Here is a 17,220-nt window from a genome sequence, read left to right as displayed (position 1 = left end):
TTAAGGGCATTTATACAAAGCCAACAGCCAACATCGTCCTAAATGGAGAGACTTTGAAAGCATTCCCTTTGAGAATGGGAACCAGACAAGGATGCCCTCTATCACCACTCTTATGCAACATTGTGCTGGAGATCCTAGCCTGAGCAATTAGGCTAGAAAAAGAAATAAAGAGCATCCAAATTGGTAGGGAAGAAGTCAAGTTTCTCTACTTGCAAATGATATGATCTTATACACAGAAAACCCCAAAAAATCCTCAAGAAAACTACTGGAACTAATAGAAGATTTCAGCAAAGTTTCAGGATACAAGAAAAACATACAAAATCAGTTGGATTCCATTATACCAACAAAGAGAACCTTGAAGAGGAAATTACCAAATCAATAGCATTAACAATAGCCCCCAAGAAGATAAAATACTTAGGAATAAATCTAACCAGAGACGTAAAAGATCTATACCAAGAAAACTATGAGAAACTACTGCAAGAAACTAAAAGAGACCGGCATAAGTGGAAAAATACAACTTGCTCATGGATAAGTATACTCAACATAGTGAAAATTTCAATTCTACCCAAAGCAATCTACAGATACAATGCAATCCTATCCAAATTCCACCAACATTTTTTATGAGATGGAGAAACAAATCACCAACTTCACATGGAAAGGGAAGAGGCCAGAATAAATAAAGCTTTACTCAAAAAGAAGAACAAAGTGGGAGGCCTTATACTACCTGATTTGAGGACCTATTATACTGCCACGGTAGTCAGAACAGTCTGGTACTGGTACAACTGGAACAGAGTTGACAATCCAAACATAAGCTCATCCACCTATGAGCAGCTAATATTTGACAAAGGACCAAAGTCCATTAATTGGGGGAAAAGACAGTCTCTTTAACAAAAGGTGCTGGCATAACTGGATATCCATCTGCAAAAAACTGAAACAGGACTCATACCTCACACCATGTATAAAAACTAACTCAAAAGAGATCAAAGACTTAAATATAAAATCGAAAATGATAAAGATCATGGAAGAAAAATTAGGGACAATGTTAGGAGCCCTAATACGTGGCAAAAACACAATACGAACCATAGGTAACAATGCACAAGCACCAGAAGAGAGACTAGATAAATGGGAGCTCCTAAAAATCAAACACTTATGCTCATCAAAAGACTTCATCAAAAGAGTAAAAAGACAACCTACAGACTGGGAAAACATTTTTGGCTACGACAAATCTGATCAGCATCTAATCTCTAAAATTTACAAGATACTGCAATACCACCACAACAAAAAGACAAATAACCCAATTAAAAAATGGGCAAAGGATATGAACAGGTACTTCACAAAAGAAGATATTCAGGCAGCTAACAGACACATGAAGAAATGCTCACGATCATTAGCCATTAGAGAAGTGCAGATCAAAACTACAATAAGATATCATCTCACCTCAACAAGGCTAGCACTAATCCGAAAAACACAAAATAATAAATGCTGGAGAGGTTGTGGAGAGACTGGAACACTTATACACTGTTGATGGGAATGTAAAATGGTACAACCACTTTGGAAATTGATTTGGCACTTCCTTAAAAAGCTAGAAATAGAAGTACCGTACAATCCAGCTATTCTGCTCCTTGGAATATATCCAGAGAAATAAGAGCCATCACACGAATAGATATATGCACACCCATGTTCATTGCAGCACAGTTCACAATAGCAAAAAGATGGAAATAACCTAGGTGCCCATCAACAGACTAATGGATAAACAAATTATGGTATATCCACACAATGGAATATAACACAACGATAAAGAACAACGACGAAGCTGTGAAACATCGTATAACATGGTGGAAGCTGGAACTTATTATGCTGAGTGAATTTAGTCAGCCAGAGAAGGACAAATACTGTATAAGACCACTATTATAAGAACTCAAGAAAAGGTTTAAACACAGAAGAAAACATTCTTTCATTGTTACGGGGAGGGGGGAGGGATGGTGAGGGTTATTTACTAACTAGCTAGTAGATAAGAATCATCTTAGGTGAAGGGAAGGACAGCACACACTACAGGGAAAGTCAGCACAACTGGACTAAACCAAAGCTAAGAAGTTTCCTGAATGCAACCAAATATTTTGAGAGACAGAGTAGCAGGGGTAGGGGTCTGGGGACCATGCTTTCAGTGGACATCTAGGTCAATTGGCATAATAAAGTTTATTAAGAAAATGTTCTGCATCCTACTTTGGTGAGTGGTGTCTGAGGTCTTAAATGTTTGCAAGCAGCCATCTAAGATGCATCAATTGGTCCCAACCACCTGGAGTAAAGGAGAATGAAGAACACCAAAGACACAAGGAAAGTAGTAGCCCAAGAGACAGAGAGGGCCACATAAACCAGAGACTTCATCAGCCTGAGACCGGAAGAACTAGATTGTGCCTGGCTACCACCAATGACCATCCTGACAGGGAACACAACAGAGAGTCCCTGATGGAGCAGCAGAAAGATAGGTTGCAGAACTCAAATTCTAGTAAGAAGACCAGACTTAATGGTCTGACTGAGACTGGAGGTACCCCAGAAAGCATGGCCCCGGGACTCTCTATCAGCCCAGAACTAAAACAATTTCTGAGGCCAACTCTTCCGACAGGGATTGGACTGGTCTGTGGGTCATAAAGTGATACTTGTGAATAGTGTGCTTCTTAGTCAAGTAGATACAAGAGACCACAGGGGCAGCTTCTGTTCAGAGGTGAGATGGGAAGGCAGAGAGGGTTAGGAGCTGGTTGAATGAACATGGGGAATCAGAGGTGGATAGGAGGAGTGTGCTGTCACAGAATGAGGTGAGCAATTAGGGTCACATGGCAATGTATGTATAAAATTTTGTATGGGAGACTAACTTGAAATGTAAACTTCATTTAACTACAACAATAAAAAAAATTACTAAAACCAAGTGAGAATGAAAACACATCACACCAAAACCTTTGGGACACAACAAGGGCAGTCCTCAGTTGACAATTTATTGTAATAGATGCACACATTAAACAAGAAGAAAAAAAGGGACTAAATCAAAACATGAGCTACATAACTCCAACAAATAGAAGGAGAACAGCAAAAGAAGCCCACAGCCACTGGAAGAAAGAAAACAATAAAGATCAGAGCAGAAATAAATGAAATAGAGAAGAGAAAAAACAACAGAGAGAATAAAGAAAACTAAAAGTTGGTTGTTTGAAAGAATCAAGAAAATCGACAAACCATTCGTCAAATTGAGAAACGAGAAACGAGATGATGGAAATAACTCAAACAAGAAATGAATTGAGGGACATTACAACTGACTTAACTTAAATAAAAAGGATCATATCAGAGTAGTCTGAAAAAGTATACTCCAACAAATTTGAAAACTTAGGAGAAATGGACAAATTTTGGGAAACACACTACTTACCTAAAAAACACAAAGTCAGGTCGAAAATCTGTACAGAGCTATCACAAGACAGGAGATTGAAAAGGTAGTAAACAATTTCCCAACCAAGAAAAGCCCAGGCCCAGATGGCTTCACTGGAGAAGTCTACAAACATTCAGAGAAGAGCTTGCACCAGTACCACTCAAACTATTTCAGACCATAGAAAAGGAAGGGATACTTCCAAATTCATTTTATGAAGCAAGCATAACCCTGATATCAAAACCAGGCAAAGACACCATAAAAAAAGAAAATTACAGAACAATAACTCTCATGAATATAGATGTAAAAATTCTCATCAAAATTCTAGCCAATATAGTTCAGCATCATATAAAAAAATAATAATACAACACGACCAAGTGGTATTCATACCAGGTATGCAAGGATGGTTCAACATTAGAAAATCAATCAATGTAGTCCACCACACAAATAAAAGAATCACATGATCATCTTAATCGACACAGAAAAGGCATTCGATAAAGTACAACACCCACTCCTTATAAAAACTCTCAATAGGTATATAAAGTGAATTTCTCAACATAATAAAGGGCATCTATACAAAAGGAACAGTCGACATCATTCTTAATGCAGAGAGGCTGAGAATATTCCCCTTGAGATCAGAAAAAAGACAAGAAGGCCCTTTATCACCACTCCTGTTTAACATTGTGCTGAAAATCCCAGCTAGAGCAATAAGGCAAAATAAATAAATAAAGGGCATCCAAATTGGTAAGGAAGAAGTAAAATTATCCCTATTCGCAGATGATACTAAACTATACATAGGGAACCCAAAAGACTCCACAAGGAAACTACTGAGACTAATAGATTCAGTGGGGTAGCAGGATACAAGATAAACATGTAAAAAATCTGTTGGATTCCTGTACAACAATAAAGAGAATGAAGAAAAGGAAATCAGGAAAGTAATGTAATTTATAATAGCCCCTAAAAAAATAAAATACTTAGGAATAAATCTAACTAGAGATGTAAAAGATTGATACAAAAAAAAACAATACTCTACTTCAAGAAACCAAAATAGCTACATAAATGGAAAAACATACCATGCTCATGGATATGTCGACTTGACATTGTGAACATGTCAATTTTACCCAAAACAATCTATGAATATAATGCAATCCTGATTCAAACAAAAATAGCATTATTTAACGAGATTGAGAAACTAATCATTAACTTTATATGGAAGGAAAGAGGCCTCTGATAAGTAAAACACTGTTGAAAAAGAAGAATAAAGTAGGAGCACTCAAACTACCAATCCTCAGAACCTACTATACAGCTACGGTAGTCAAAACAGCCTGTTAACTGGTACAATGACAGACACATCAACGCAACAGAATCGAGAACCCAAATGTAAATCCATCCACCTATAGTCACCTGATCTTCGTCAAGGGCCCAAAGTCCATTAAATGGGAAAAAGACACTCTTTAACAAGTGGTGCTGGCAAAACTGGATATTCATCTGTAAAAAAATGAAACAGGACCCATATGCCACATCAAACACAAAAAGTATTCAAAATGGATCAAAGACCTAAGTACAAAACCAAAACCTATAAAGATCATAGACGAAAAAATAAGGTCAACACTAGAGACCGTAATACATGGCATAAATATGATACAAACCATAACTAACAATACACAAACACCAGAAGATAAACTAGATAACTGAGATCTTCTGAAAATTAAACACTTATGCTCATCAAAAGACTTCACCAAAGGAGTGAAACTGAACCTACAGACTGAGAAAAAAAATTTGGCTATGACAAATCCGACAAAACTAAAATCTACAGGAAAATCTAACACCTTAACAACAAAAAGACAAATAATCCAATTAAAAAATGAGCACAGGGTATGAACAGACACTTCACAAAAGTAGACATTCAGGCAGCTAACAGACACATGAGGAAATGTTCAGATCACCAGCCATTAGAGAAACGCAAATCAAAACCATAATGAGATACCATCTCACCCCGACATCATTGGCATAAATCAAAACAACAGAAAATAACATTTTGGAGAGGCTGTGGGGAGACTAGAACTCTTATGCACTGCTAACAGGAATGCAAAAGGGTACAACCATTTTGGAAAATGACATGTCCCTTCCTTAAAAAGCTAGAAATAGAAATACCATGTGATCCAGCAATCCCACTCCTAGGAATATATCCTAGAGAAGTAAGAGCTGTTACACGAATAGACATATTCACACCCATGATCATTGCAGCATTATTCACAATAGCAAAAAAAAAAAAAAAAAAAAATGGAATCAATGTAAGCACCCATTAACAGATTAATGGATAAACAAACTATGGTACATACACACAATAGAATACTACACAACAATAAAGAACAATGATGAATCTGTGAAACATCTCACAACATGGATGAATCTGGAGAGCATTATGCTGAGTGAAATAAGTCAATCACAAAAGGTCAAATACTGTATGAGACCACTATTATAAAAACTCATGAAAAGTTTTACACACAGAAAGAAACAATATTTTATGGTTAAGAGAGAGGAGAGGGGTGGGGAGGGGAAAACACTAAATAGACAGTAGGTAAGTGGTAACTTTGGTGAAGGGTAAGACAGTACACAATACTGGGGAATTCAGCACAGCTTGACCAAGGCAAGGTCATGGAAGCTTCATAGACACATCCAAAATCCCTGAGGGATGAATTACTGGGCTGAGGGCTGGGGACTATGGTCTCGAGGGACATCTAACTCAATTGGCATAACATATTTTATAAAGAAAATGTTCTACATCCTACTCTGGTGAGTAGTGTCTGGGGTCTTAAAAGCCTGTTAGCAGTCATCTAAGATACTCCACTGGTCCCACTCCTTCAGGAGCAAGGGAGAATGAAGAAAACCAAAGACATAAGGGAAAGATTAGTCCAAAGGACTAATGGACCACAACTACTACTGCCTCCACCAAACTGAGTCCAGTACAACTACATGGTGCCCTGCTACCACCACTGACTGCTCTGACGGGGATCACAATAGAGGGTCCCGGACAGAGCTGGAGAAAAATGTAGAACAAAATTCTAACTCACAAAAAAATACCAGACTTACTGGTCTGATGGAAACTGGAGGAGCCTTGAGAGTATGGTCCCAGGACATCCTTTTAACTCAGTACTGAAGTCACTCCTGAGGTTCACCCTTCAGCCAAAGATTAGACAGGACCATAAAACAAAGAGAGACTAAATGGGCACAACAGCCCAGGGGCAAGGACAAGAAGGCAGGAGGGAGCAAGAAAACTGGTAATGGTGAAATCAAGCTCGAGAATGGGAGAGTTTGACACATTGTGGGTTGGCAACCAGTGTCAAAAAGCAACATGCGTATTAATTTTGTAATAAGAAACTAATCTGCTTTGTAAACCTTCATCTAAAGCACAATGTAAAAACCAAAAAGGAAGGTGTGTGTTTCGAGCCCACCCTGCATCTCCACAAGAGAAAGACCTGATGATCTGCTCCCATAAAGATTACAACCAAGAAAACCCTATGGGGCAATCCTACTCTGTCACATAGGGTAGCTATGAGTCGAAAACTACTCGGTGGCACCTAATAACAACAATATATGTTCTTTTACTCTCATTTTAATGTGTTTTTGGAAAGAGTAAATACATGTTTTCAAATAGAACAACCAGAACATAAATATTGAGAATGTTCATGAATTGTGAAGAATGTAACCAATGTCACTGAATAATTTGTGTAGAAATTGTTGAGTGGGAACCTAAACTGTTGTGTAAACCTTCAACGAAAACACAATAACATATTATTTTAAATATATATATAGTTAATTTCATATTTTTAAAGTAAAGTAGCATTTTTTAGAGTACTATCTTCATGTAACAAAAATACAATAAAATAGGTAGTTAACTAAAAGTACCAATGTATCCAGTGCTTTCTAAGAATCCAATTATGGTTTCTGGCAGTAAGTACAGCTCTGAATAAAAATATCCATCTTTCAAAGGCAGTTTTACTACTCTTTTGCATACTTTCAAAACTTAATGCCCCCTCAGCGAAAACGAACCCTTGGTCTTGGTCTTAGTTTTAAGCTCTTACATTTGGTTGTATTTCAAACCTGTCTAAGCGTGGCTTCATTAAAGCCCAACTTGAGCCAAAATGAACTGTGAGGAATCAGGTCAGGAAGTGCATGGGGATATTGTAATTGTACCTACCAATATTAAACAGAAACCAAAACAGAAAGAGAGAATGGGCTTCTTCAAAAGTGCTGTCCAGGGAGGAAATTCACCAGTTCCTTGTCAATCCATGGAGCTTGGTTATTGTTCCGATAGGACCTAGCCAGAGGCATCTAAATACCACTAAAAAAAAAAAAAAATCCAGTCAATGCTGGACTTAAGGTAGGGCTCAAAGAACACTCTAGTTATTTCTTTACCAGTTAAAAATCAAACCTTTCACTTCTGAATGGGTGCAAAGTACTCTACAGTTTTTCTCTCCTCTCGCCTCACCTGTCACAAACTCATACTGTGTTTAGGGTTTGGGGCTGAACCTGGTCTGGTAAGGGTAGAAGGATCCCCACCACTGTCTCTGCCGCTACCCAGTTCAGACCCTGAGTTGAACAAGACAATCATTTACCAACAAATCACCTAAACTGATACCGTTCACCCCAAATCAATAGCTTGTATGGGATACCATTGGTAATATAATTTGGATTTTACTCAACAATGTGATGAAATCGTTCACAGCTAAAGAGAGTTTTGGGGAAACAAACATAGAATAAGATGGGACCCAACCTTATCCCTCTCAAATTTGTTGCCTGCCTGGTTAACCTTGTCACAATTTGTGTCACTGGTTCTATTTTAAACTTTTCAGTTGCAGACACCTTTGGGAATGACAAAGCATATTCTTCTAAAATGACTGTTTTAAGAGAGGGAGGAGAGAGGAGATAAGGATCATTAGAACCCCTGGAGAAGCATAATTATTTTAATTTCTAATAATATAATTAACATAAGTCATTTGTAAAGCTTTTTATTTTTGTATTTCTGGCTATGAAAATAAAACACAGCAATAGGTGAACTACATTGCGTTCTATCTTCAATATTAGCTATGATAGGAAAGTTGTGGAAATATTGAATAGTCACATTAATTAATAAATATTAATGAAATATAATGAATATAATTAATATTAATTAAATATGAATATAATTAATATTAATGAAATATAATAATCAAATAGTTAAATATTTAATGAGTCTAATATAACATGCCTTGTGATAGGCACTGGAGATACAAAGACAGTAGCCTCAGAGTTAGCTTGAAAAGGCTGTCTCTAGTTCTGTATCTCTTGCTCACTTCTCAGCCAATCCTAATCTGGCTTCTTTTGTCACTATTTCATTTGTAATTCATTCTTTCATAAAACATATATTTTTTGAGCACTTACTAGCATGAGGTTCTAGCTACCTACTGAGAGTTTACCATCTAGATAACACATGGTCAAAAGAAATTGCATTTATATTTACACATACACTTTTATTTTTTATTTTCTAGGTAAAATAAATTTTATTCTAAAATCACTATTGCTTTCATTCATCTCTAGCCATGATATTTAATTTATGTAGAAATTTAAATAACATTAAGAAAGGATGTGAGGCTGCTTTTGTTTATTTATTTAAAGAGGACATAGGTTTAAAATGAGGTTGAGAAAAATGTCATTGAAGTGTATTAACGAAATTCTCTGACTCTGAAGTTAAATTTCCTTAGGAGTAAATCCCCATTTTATCTATTCTTCTAGGCCTGTGCCTAGAAAAAAGTTTATATTTGCACCAGTTATCTGAATCATTGTAATAAGAAACAGGCTTATCTGAGCAACTTAGGTGAAATTATTATTTTTTTAACCTCTGTATATCACAGGAAAGCTAACTAAAACTTAGGAATTTAAATGGATAGAAAAATTAAGCTAGTACTACTCCTTTAAGCAAAAAAATTCTCACAAGCACAACGTTTAAGTTAACATCTACATTTTGTATATCTTTGATACAATAGCTGTGTCATGGGACAAATAAATTAATCTTTCTGAATTGCTACCATCAGAATCAGCAGCTTTACTACTTATCCTTAGGAAACTCAACTATCTCTTTGAAACCTCAGTTTATTCATGTATAAACTTGAATTATTGGACTATGAATTCTAAGGGCCCTTGAAGTTATACAGTATTCTGTTTTTATGAAATTATATAATTTGAATAATCAGAAATGTTACTGAAGATGTTCTCTATACCATGATTTGTATAAAGATATCCCTGTCTGCTAAGGACTTGTTGGAAACCCTGGTGGCGTAGTGGTTAAGTGCTACAGCTGCTAACCAAAAGGTCGGCAATTCAAATCCACCAGGTGCTCCTTGGAAACTCTATGGGGCAGTTATACCCTGTCTTATAGGGTCGTTATGAGTCGGAATCGACCCGATGGCAATGGGTTTAGTTTGGTTTTTGGTTAAAGCTTCATTGCTTGGGGAATCCATGAAGTCACTCCAGAGGGTAAAATACCAGTGCAAAGTTTAGCAGTGCAGGCAAAACACACAAGGCAGGCATTTCAGAGCTTGGCATTTTGCATTGTGATTGGCACCTTATAAAGCAACATTTAACTACAACTAACAGTTTAGGGCGAGGAAATGCGAAGAGCTACTGCTTGTCTCTGATTTCCTTCTCAATTATGGGTTCTCCACTCTTTAGAACGTATTCAGGCAAACTGGAGTAGGTCATCACAGCAAAGGCGCCCCATACTTGGAATTCATGGTTCAGAAAATATTCCATTAAAAAAAAAATGAGCGACTGACATAAAGTTATATTTTGCCAACCACGTTAAAGCAAATGACCAATCAGTTACATCTACGGTCACCATTATTTCATTTTTAAAAAGGATATTTTAACTTCCCAAATTCCCCCAAAGAAAGGACTTAGTCTCAAAATAAAAGAAAGTTGTGCAAATGGAATACATTTAGCCTTGTGGAAAACTCACTATGTTATTTATATTTTTCCCATATCTGTGTTAATTTTATTGTGGGTTGGTATTTGGGAACCACTGTTTGACTGGTTTAAAATAAGTGATTCCATTTTCAGGTTTCAAATGGAGTAGTGATGGGACACATAGTTGACTATTAAGTCTTACAAAGTATCATGGACCGCAAACCTAGGCTTTTTGCCCAAAAGTGATATGGCTTTCAAAGTGATTTGAGGAATTACTTTGGAGTAGGACTGATCTAGGCTTGAATATTACCTCTGGCACTTATTAGCCCTTAACTAATTGCACCACACAACCATACTACCTGGATCATAATCATCTGGGGTACTTGTTTAAATGCTTATTAACGAACATCTTCCCCAAATCAATAAATCATAATCTCTGAAGTGGGGTCAAATAATCAGCATATTAACAAGTATCCAGAATGATTCTGATGTAAATTAAATTTTGGGAATCACTGGTTTAATCAAACTCTTATTTTACAGATTAAAAACCTGAGGCCCACAAAGGAGAAATTTTTTACTCGAGGACACAGTTTTTTAGCAGTAGAATCTGCTTTGAAATCCAAGTTGCATCTCATATCATTGACCCGTTATACTCAATGACCAACCTAGCACAGTATCTGGCATGGAATATGTTCTCAGTAAATATTTGTTGAATGAATAATTGAAGATACTGATACTTATTTAACTGGCACAGTGGTTAAAGCGTCTATCATTTACCAAAGGGAACGCCTCTACAAGTGAAACAGCAAAATTTTGGTTTAAGATGTTTCAAGGATATAAATAAACCCCCACTTTTCATTTCTCTGACACCAAATTGTGTTGATCAGCCCAAATCAATTTACTATCAATTCTGTTCCACTTTTGTTCTGACACCAGCTACACATGCAGCACTTCTTCCTCTGACCTTAATTACCTTGCGCTAGATCAGATTTTACAAATTAAAGGACACAGTCCTCCAGATTGCCAAGTCTGCTCAAGAGGTCAGATTCCAGCCACAAGCCTAAGAGTTCCCATGTCACCCTCACTTCTTACCTGCTGGCTACAAATTGAAGGGTTCCCTTTACCCTCTCAGGATACCAGTCATAAGCTAAGGGGCCTCCAACCTCCCTCATTTCTGACATGCTGGCTCCCACTACTCCTTTGGGTTTGAAAATTTGTTAGAGTGACTCACAGAGTTCACAGAAAGTACTGTAATTATGAGTACAGTTTTACTATAACAAAAAAATATATATAAATGACGAGATGCAGAGGGAAAAATACATGGAAACTAAATAAAGGACTAATAAAAAAACTATTGTGTCATAGAAAAATCAAAAGTGAAGTTAAAAAATACTTGGAATTAAATGAAAGTGAAAACACAACATTCTAAAACCTCTGGGATGCAGCAAAAGCAGTGCCGAGAGGGAAATTGATAGCAATAAATGTATACATTAAAAATGAATGATCCAAAATCAATAATTTAACCTGACGACTTGAACAAACAAAAAATGAAGAGCAAAAGAAGACCAAAACTAGCAGAAGAAAGGAAATAATAAAGATAAGAGCAAAGATAAATTCAATAGAAAACAGAAAAACAATAGAAAGAATCAACAATACCAAAAGTGGGTTATTTGAAAAGATCAATAAAATAGACAAATCACTGGCCAGAGTGACAAAAGAAAAAAAAGGAAAGATAAAAATAACCAAAATAAGAAATGAAATTGTAGTATCACAACAGATCCAAGTGAGATTAAGAAGATCATAAAAGAATATTATGAAAAACTGTACTCCAACAAATGTGAAAACCTAGAAGAAATGGACAAATTCCTAGTAATACGCTACCACCTAACCTGTCACAAATAGAGGTAGAAAATCTAAACATAACAAAAGAAAATAATGAAAATGTCATTTAAAAAAAAAAAAAACCTTCCAACAAATAAATGCCCAAGACCAGTTTGCTTCACTGGGGGAATTTTACCAAACATTCAGAGAAGAGTTGACACCAATTCTCCTCAAAGTCTTCAAAAACAGAGAAGAGGAAGAAAGACTCCCTAACTCATTCAATGAAGCCAGCCTCACCCTAGTACCAAAGCTAGGTAATGACACCACAGGAAAAAGAAAACTACAGACCTATATCCTTCATGATTATAGATGCAAAAAATTCTCAACAAAATTCTAGAAAACAGAATTCAACAGCATATTAGGAAAATCATACATCATGATCAAGTGGGATTCATACCAGGAATGCAAGGGCATTTTGATGTTAGAAAATCAATCGATATAATTCACCACATAAATAAAAGAAAGGAAAACAAACACGTGATCATCTCAATTGATGCAGAAAATGCATTTGATAAAATCCAACACCCTATCATGATAAAAGCTCTCAGCAAAATAGGAATAGAAGGGAGATTCTTCAACATAATTAAGAGCTTACTTGAAAATTCAACAGCAAACATTATCCTTAGTGGAGAAAGACTGAGACCCTTACCCTTGTAATATGAATGAGACAAGGATGCCCACTATCACCACTCTTATTCAATATTGTATTGGATGTGTAAGCCAGAGCAATAAGACAAGAAAGAGAAATAAAGGGTATCCAAATTGGAAACAAAGAAATAAAACTAGAGGCAGTCAAGACGGTGGAATAGTCATACACTTCCTGTCATCCCTCTTACAACAAAGACCTGAAAAAAACGAGTGCATCAAATATATATGACAATCTAGGAACCCTAATCATAAAAGGCAAAGCTGAAGAATTGGGCTGAGCTGCAGGTGGAAGGAGAGAAAATCCAAAAGCAGCAGAAATGAGGAACTACAGATCGTGGAATCACCAGCACCCTGCTAGCTGAGTCTGCACAGCACACGTGGGCTGAGGCAAGCAGCAACACCCCAAGCCGAGGCCCACCACATCTGGTGCAGTCAATCAGCAGCAAATCTGCACACACCTCCAGAACCAAACAAGAGTGACATCAGACCTGCAAAAGTTAAGTGCAAGCTCCCAAACTACCATGCATGCTGGCAAAATAACACTTCCCTTCACCAGAGTTTCACAGCAAAGAAGCACTTCTTTTCCCTCACCTATCCCCCACTCCGCTCTGATATCAGTCCTGCGGCATTCACCAATGCCACACCCCCTAAACTGGGAACTCAGGACTGGTCGGAAGGCCTTGCTCCTTTACCCAGCCACTGGCGTACGGGATCCATGGAGTTGCAGTGCCCTTCACCCCCCCCAGTCCCTTGTAGGCTGATCCAAAACCATGTGCCCTCTTAGCATAAAACAGCAGGACATACATCTGATGTCCATCTTCACCTGCATAGGCCAAGGGAGAGCTGTAGATTTGTGATATTTGACACCATCCCACCCCCTAAGAAGGGACCTTACCCACCCACACCATGGGCCTGAGGGTCAGTGATACTACCCACTCCATCTAGCCATACATGATAGGGGTCTGAGAATTAGTAGTGCCTCACAATCCCTTCAGCCAATGGCACTGGGTGCCCAAGGACAGCTTCGCTACCCCCACACTACACACTCCAGGGGACTGGGACATGCTCTCCAACCAGGCACCCAGAGGCAGCCATCAGCCCCCTGCCTTGCCTCACACATCACCCCCCCCAACTGAAACCAGAGACCTGTGCCTGCTCAGAACACTCTCACACAGCCCTGCCCACTTGACTATAGGTAAGAGTCTACAGCACACACTCAATGGTAAATGACCTTGACTTCTGTGCCCTAAATAACCACATGCCCATAAGAACAGTGAACAGACTCCTGGACTCACACACCTAGTAGCTGCTCTGACTACCTGAGACAAGACATGAGTGCTTCAACAACACCAACAAACAAAGCACCTCACATGCCCAGCAAAACAGGATGCAGTAAACAAAAATACAATAAATAAATAAATAACTTATTGATTCCTAAGAGACAGAGTCAATATCAAATCACAGAAAGAAACAAGACAAGATGGCTCCAGCAAGCAACCAAAATAAAGAACCAGAAAACCTTCTGATAGAAGATAAGGCAATGGAAATACCTGATAAAGAATTCAAAAGACTAATATACTGAGCTCTCCAAGAGATCAGGACAGAGATCACACAAAACTCAGACCAATTAAGGAACACACGGACAAAGCAATAGAAGAATTCAGGAAAACAATACAATAACAAAACGACAGAATACACAGGCTGCTAGAAATCATACAGAGACAGTAACTAGAAATTCAAAATATTAACAATGAAATTTCAGAATTAGACAACTCAGTAGAAAGTCATAGGAGCAGAACTGAGACAATAGAAGTCAGAATTAGTGATACTGAAGATAAATCTCTTGAAGCCAATTTGTTTGAGAACTACTCAGAAAAAGAAAAAAGAAAAAAGTGAAGAAAGCCTAAGAATTATGGGGGACACTAATTGCAGTACCAGAACAGGAGGATGAGTAACAGACAACACAGAGAATTGTTGAAGATTTGTTGGCAGAAAACTTCCCTAATATCATGAAAGAGGAGAAGATATCTATCCAAGAAGCTCAATGAACCCCATACAGTGTAGACCCCACAAAAAAGTCACCAAGACATATCATAATAAAACTTACCAAAACCAAAGACAAAGAAAGATTTTGAGAGTGACTAGGGATAAACTGAAAGTCACCTACAAAGGAGAACCAATAAGACTAAGCTCTGACTACTCAGCAGAAACCATGCAGGCAAGAAGGTAATGGGATGACATATACAAGTTTGAAGGAAAAAAAATGCCAGCCAAGAATTATATATCTAGCAAAATTGTCTCTCAAATATGATGTCAAAATTAGGTCATTTCCAGATAAACAGAAATTAAGGGACTATGTAAAAACCAGGCTAAAATTACAAGAAATATTAAAGGGAGTCTTTGGGTTAGAGAACCAACAACATCAGAAAAAAATCCAAGACTAGGACACAGGACAGATAAACCAGTAATTAACCCAGATAGGGAATTCACAAAAGCAAATCAAAGCTAAAACTGAAAATAGGAAACCAGAGACGTCAATATGCAAATGATGACAATATCAAAACCAAAAAGAGGGAATAAACAATGTAGTCACAGAAGTTTCATATGGACAGGAAGTTAAGGCAATAACAAGAAATAAAAGACCAAGTTAGACTTAGAAAAATAAAGGTAAATTTCAAGGTAACCACAAAGGAAGCTAACAAACCTACCTGTCAAAATAAAAAAATAAAATAAAATAAAACAAAGGCTCAGCAAACACAAAATCAACAATAATGAAAGATATGAAAAAAAAAACCCACAAACAAAAAGAACTCAGCACAGAAAATTAAGTGGAACAAAGAAACTGTCAACACCACAAAAAAATTACATCAAAATGAAAGCAGAAAATTCATACCAACCAATAATTACAATAATTACACTAAATGTAAATGGCCTAAATGTACCTGTAAAGAGACAGAGAGTGGCAGAATGGATTTAAAAAAAACACAGTACATCTATATGTTGTCTACAAGAGCCACACCCTAGACACAAGGACATAAACAAAATAAAACTCAAAGGATGGGAAAAAAATATCAAGCAAACAACAACCAAAAAAGAGCAAGAATGGCAATAGTAATCTCTGCTAAAATAGACTTTAAAACAAAATCCATGGCAAAGGATAAAGAAGGACACTATACAACTATTAAGGGTCAATACACCAGGAGGACATCACCATAATAAATATATATGCACCCAACGACAGGGCTCCAAAATACATAAAACAAACTCTAACAGCATTGAAAAGAGAAATAGACAGCTCCACAATAATAGTAGGAGACTTCAAAACACCATTTTCGGTGAAGGATAGAATATCTAGAAATAAACTCAATAAAGATATGGAAGATCTAAATGACACAATCAACAAACTTCACCTCTCAGACATACAGAACACTCCATCTAACAGCAGCAAAGTATACATTCTTTGAGCTTCAGGGGAAGGCTTTCCATTGACTCTGGAGGAAGGTCCTTGTCATCAGTCTTCCTTTGGTCTAGGAGCTTCTCCGTACAGAAACACCGGGTCCAAAGGACATGCTCTGCTCCTGGCACTGTTTTTTTTTGGTGGTATGAGGTCCCTCCTGTCTTTCTGCTCACTTCTCTCTTTTATATCTTAAAAGAGATTGGCTCAAGACACAAGCCAATCTCATAGATGAAGTCCTGCCTCATTAACATAGCTGCTGCTAATCCCATCTCATCAACATCACAGAGATAGGATTTACAACACATAGAAAAATCACATCAGATGACAAAATGGTGGACAATCACATAATACTGGGAATCATGGTCCAGCCAAGTTGACAGATATATTGGGGGACACAATTCAATCCATGACAAACACCATAGATGGCTTTTGTCAGTTCTTGAACTTAATATGGATTGAATCATATAGTATATATTCTTTTGCATCTGTTTTTTTTATTCAACATTATAAGATTTATCCATGTTGTATGTAACTGTAGTTTGCTCATTCTCATTGCTGTACAGTATTCCATTATTTGACTACAACATTATCTCATTTATTAATTATATGTTGTTATAGATTGAATTGTGTCCACCCAAAAATGTGTGTCAACTTGTCTAGTCCATGATTCCCCGTATTGTGCGATTATCCAGCATTTTATCATCTCGTGATTTTTCAATGTGTTGTAAATCCTACCTCTATGATGTTAATGAGGTAGAACTCAATCTACAAGATTACGTTGTGTCTTAAGTCAATCTCTTTCAAGATATAAAAGAGAGAAGAGAGCAGAGAGATGGGGGACTTCATACCACCAAGAAACAAGAGGCAAGAGAATAGTGCT

Source organism: Trichechus manatus, unplaced genomic scaffold (assembly GCF_000243295.1).
Source record: "Trichechus manatus latirostris isolate Lorelei unplaced genomic scaffold, TriManLat1.0 scaffold00060, whole genome shotgun sequence".
In the NCBI taxonomy this organism is placed as follows: domain Eukaryota; kingdom Metazoa; phylum Chordata; class Mammalia; order Sirenia; family Trichechidae; genus Trichechus; species Trichechus manatus.
The sequence above is the reverse complement of the archived record's forward strand: the minus strand, read 5'-3'. Positions refer to the sequence as shown.